Here is a 4,819-nt window from a genome sequence, read left to right as displayed (position 1 = left end):
GAAAAAGGGAACACCTTGATTAATTTTTGATTTAATCGTATATTCACGTACAAAGAGTCAATACCATATTTTTTGTTACGAAAATGAACACTTAAAGCGCATTTTGTTCTGGATAACCATACAAGTTCGTCTGTAGTTTTAGGCTTTAAATTTTCAAAATGCGGAAACAGCCGCAATCTGAAAGATATGGGCCGAAGTTATGGCAAAGAGAGAGATGGAAAGTTTGGGTCCTTTAATTTTAACTTCAGTGTTCGATTATTGCGCATTATCTCGAGAACTTTTTGAGTGTATTGAAAAATGTTTGCATAAAATTACAAAAAAAAAAAAAAATTATGCACAAATTTTTAGGCAAAAACAAACTTAAATAATTATTTGTTATTTTTTACTAGTTTATTAAATAATAGCAAAATATATTGAATTGTATGCTTTACATATTTTTTCATCCTTTTAATTTCAAAATACAAACTTTCAGAACAATAGATCGATTAGTTTCTGAGTTATCAAATTTTAAAAAAGTCGGTTTGCTTAAAATTTTATTTATCTCGAATTATTCAACCGATTTCATTCAAATTTTGTATTTCACAATTTAAAATTACCTTCCATAAAATTATATAAGAATTTGTATATGTTGCTGTTTTATTTTATTTTATCCGTCGTCGAACATTCGACCCAATTTATGGGTTTATGATTATTAAGGTTCAACTCCGTAGCCTTGTAATTTTGAACCAATCCAGAAAACAAGGAAACTCCTCCTGGATGCTTTTTCATATTCGAATTTTTTTTCATTTCATGTTTCAACTAAAATTTTATTCATTTAGCAGTTTTCGTTGAAAAATGAAAAGTAAGACTAATTGCCTAGTTTTGTTAAAACTTTTGGCTATTGTATGAAACAATTTCCTTATAATATAGCATGAGGGGAAAAAAAACTGTTCAAAAACTTACATAAGCTTTCCTAGGTTTCAAAATATATATTATTTTTATTTTGTGAACATTAGTTCAAACATTTACTTTTGTTGTTTATTAAATTATAATTTCGCTTTGCATAACATTATATTTGCGTCCATTTAAACAAAAGTCACCAATTTTTTTTATTTAATTTTTATTGGAAAAGTTTTTCGGACGATGTATTGGATATATTGTATATGCGTTTAAATTAAATTTCAATTTGCTGTGCGATTTACAAATAAATAAAAATAAAACTGTGTAAAAATTTGCATAATTTGATTTAATCATGTCTTATTACTAAAATAAATATTTTTACTACTATTACTGATTGATATACTACTTTTATGAATAATATTAATTATAACATTTTGAGCGAATTGAAAGGCGTGAAATATTTCGATGTTACCCTAAAAGCCGAATTAAATTACATTAGGAAATCAAAAATATTATAAATCTTAACTATACACAGTCAATTATTTCTATTAAAATTACAGGTTATAGTTCTTCCTACAGAAATAACTTCTAGCGGTTTTTTGGTCTTAGCGATTAAAGTTTTAAAATCATACATTTATTTATTAGCTATTTAATTTTTTACAGAAAGATAAGGAAGACATTTATCTTTTATCACTTCCTAACAGCTTCATCTTGCAAATAAACTGGTTTTTGATTATTTTAACATCTTTTTTAGCTCTGGTTGACTTAAATGATTCACCTGATTAAATTTTTTACTCAATCTTAAATAATTTACCAATGAACATTTTCTTTAAAAAATTCCATTTATCGAGTTAGTATTATTTAACAATATTCTTGAGTTTCTTAACAAGTGGAACTGAAGCGTAAATGAGAAAACTATAATATTTAAGTAAATCAAATTATAGTTTTGTTTTAATATAGATGACATATTATTTAGTTTCTAAAATACTCGAGTTTTAAAAAAATTAATGTATAAATTAAAATAAAATTGAACAACCTAGTTATTAGTTAATTATACTAATTTTAAAAAAAATATCTCTGTTACAAAAATATCTTAACTGGTTTTAATTTGCTCTTCGGATATCTTTGGAATTTTTTCTTGTTGTGCATAAATTTTTTATTGTTTGAGTAGAATATTATTTAATTGAGAACACTGTAGAATCTTATGCTGGATGTGCATATATTTTTGATTTATTCATATATCACCTTTATTTTTTTTCTTTGTTAATATTTGAATCGTGATAAATTCTTTATCAGAACAAAAATGTGTACATCAAATTAATTATTATTCGTATATTAAAATGTATTGCTTATTTTCAAAATTATCTTAGCCCCCCTGTCGGGGGATTGCTGACCCCCTGTCGGGTTAAGTCTAGCCCCACTCTTGACAAGAACATCTGTTATTAAAGATTTGTGCTGATGCTAAGTACGTATAAATGTCACATTGCTTGACTAAGTAGTTCTTAGTGTAACTATTTCACTAACCAGTCATTTATTGTTGCTGCCTCACTGCATAAATCTACAGTTGGTGTGTTGTTGCTTATCCTCATAGATCTGACATTAGTCAGATCAACTCAAAAAAGTTGTTGACAAGTATGTACCTCCCACATATTTTCTTTTTGTTTATATTTAAATCTCTTGCATTATAATTAATTAGGTATCTTTCTCGTTATTAAATTTATGTGGAGTTTGTAGAGTTTTTTTTATTCAGGCAATTTTTTGCGCTCCTATTTATTATATTGGATATACGTAGATATAATAATATGGAAGTAATATATTTGAATTATTTACTTGTGTGTATTGAATTTTCTAGAGCAAATTATCTTTTAAACTTTTGTGATTTCAGAATTTTTATTATATCAATTAAAAATTCTAGCTGAAGCAAGCCAGTCGTTGGCAAGATTTTTTTTAAATTTTATTGAGAACAGAAAAATCAGAAGTATTTCTTACCTTATCTTCTTATGAACTGAAAAAGTATTTTTAGAATATAATTCAGCCAAAAAGAAATTTATTTGCTTTTGTATATTTTCAGCTATTTTATTGCTTCAACACTTTATTTACTCTGCTTTTTAAATTAAGAATCAACAGATATGACGATGCAGGTTATAAAAGTTTTGGCTATACCTATCATTTCAATTAATGTTATAATGATGCTTTTTTAAATTTACTATTGTGTTTTTAAAATAGTCAATTTGTTAAGTCGTGATAAATTCTTGGAATTAGTCATGGATTTGAAAATTTAAAGTATAGCAGATACCCTGATTTTAATATATTACTAGTTTTAAAATTTAGATTACATGTGTTAAAATTGTCTGTTTACATACTTCATTATTTGTTTGATGATGCTATGATAAAACTATTAGTATAAATATTTTTAAATTAATATTAAAATTTATAATAATATCAAGGGTTCATGAATCAATAATTGATAAGTGTAGGCAGTGTTGTATCACAATTTTTGTTTCATGTTTTGTTTATCCAATTGCAATGCTTTTAGTTTTGTTCCAGGTTATGGTCATCAGTTATTGTGATGCATCCTTAAATTTAGAGAGAAGCCTTCTTCATCGACTGAATTTTCAACAACACTGGCCTGAGAATTATTATGATTACCAAGTCAGTGGTTGTTAAAATTCCAGTTTTGATTCTATATGATCTGTCAAATCAACATAATGAAGGAAGTGGAATTTGCTTGAAAGATATATTTGCTTACCTGGGTTATCTTACCTGGGTTATTTACAGAGTTAGTAAATAGTAGTATATTTTATATTAACCCTATATGTTATTATTATTACTATAATTTAAAATATTATATCTTTATAGCAGGGCTGCCATTGGAGACTAAAAAGGCGACTAAAACGACTATTTTAAAGCAATTGCAACTATGGTGACTATTTTAGTAGGAATATGATTAAAAACAACTAATTTGCGTAAAATCGGCAACTTTTTTAAGCCAAAGCGACTAAAATGAAGAATAGTTTCATGAGTTTTCTCCTTCCCCCACTTTCTTTTGCCGCGCTTTCGTTTTACCCTAACTTTATTATTTCTCACTGTTTGATGTCAAAAGCATGACGGACATATTTAACCAATCAGACTGGTGGAATTGGAATTCGCACTACGTGAATGCTCCTCCTGCTTCAGAAAGCTAATGTAATATCTCTGAGGATTAAGTTTTTCCCCCTCTTTTAATTTGAACGAAGTGGCAAAATTAGAAAAATTTTCTTTAATTACACAAAATGTGTTGTTAATTTTTTTAGAGCTATTTAGAATAGAAAAAAAGGTACATGGTGTTAGTCGAGTTGTGATCATAATTTTTCTGATAAGCATTAAAATTTGGAAATGTGTCAGTTATGAAAAATAAACAAAATAAAACGGAATTAAATTGCAATATTTATTTATTATTTTTTTAATGTCTAAACTAAGCAGCTGCAAATTAGAACCGAGAAAGGAAATTCAAGTTTCAAATTCAACTGTTCTGTAACAGAAACAGATAAAAATATAACTCCCTGTTTTTATGCATAGTATGAAAAAATATATTGTTGGAAAATACACAAATAAATGTACATTTTTTATAAAATATGAGTATCTAAATGCATGTTATTTGAATTTCATGCTATTACTGCACAAATAATAAAAATTATATTAGAGGAGGATATGATGTTAGCAACTATTTTATATATCTTTGAGACTATTTAGGAGACTTTTTTTCATATATGACGCAACTAATGCAACTATTTTTCTTGTTTTCATCCAGTGGCAGCCCTGTTATATATATATAAAAATATATATATATAAATATAGATATATAGATATAGATACATAGATATAGATATACAGATATAGATATACAGATATAGATATATAGATATAGATACATAGATATAGATATATAGATATAGATATA

This window comes from Parasteatoda tepidariorum, chromosome X1, assembly GCF_043381705.1.
Source record: "Parasteatoda tepidariorum isolate YZ-2023 chromosome X1, CAS_Ptep_4.0, whole genome shotgun sequence".
NCBI classification, from domain to species: domain Eukaryota; kingdom Metazoa; phylum Arthropoda; class Arachnida; order Araneae; family Theridiidae; genus Parasteatoda; species Parasteatoda tepidariorum.
Note: the sequence above shows the minus strand (reverse complement) of the source record.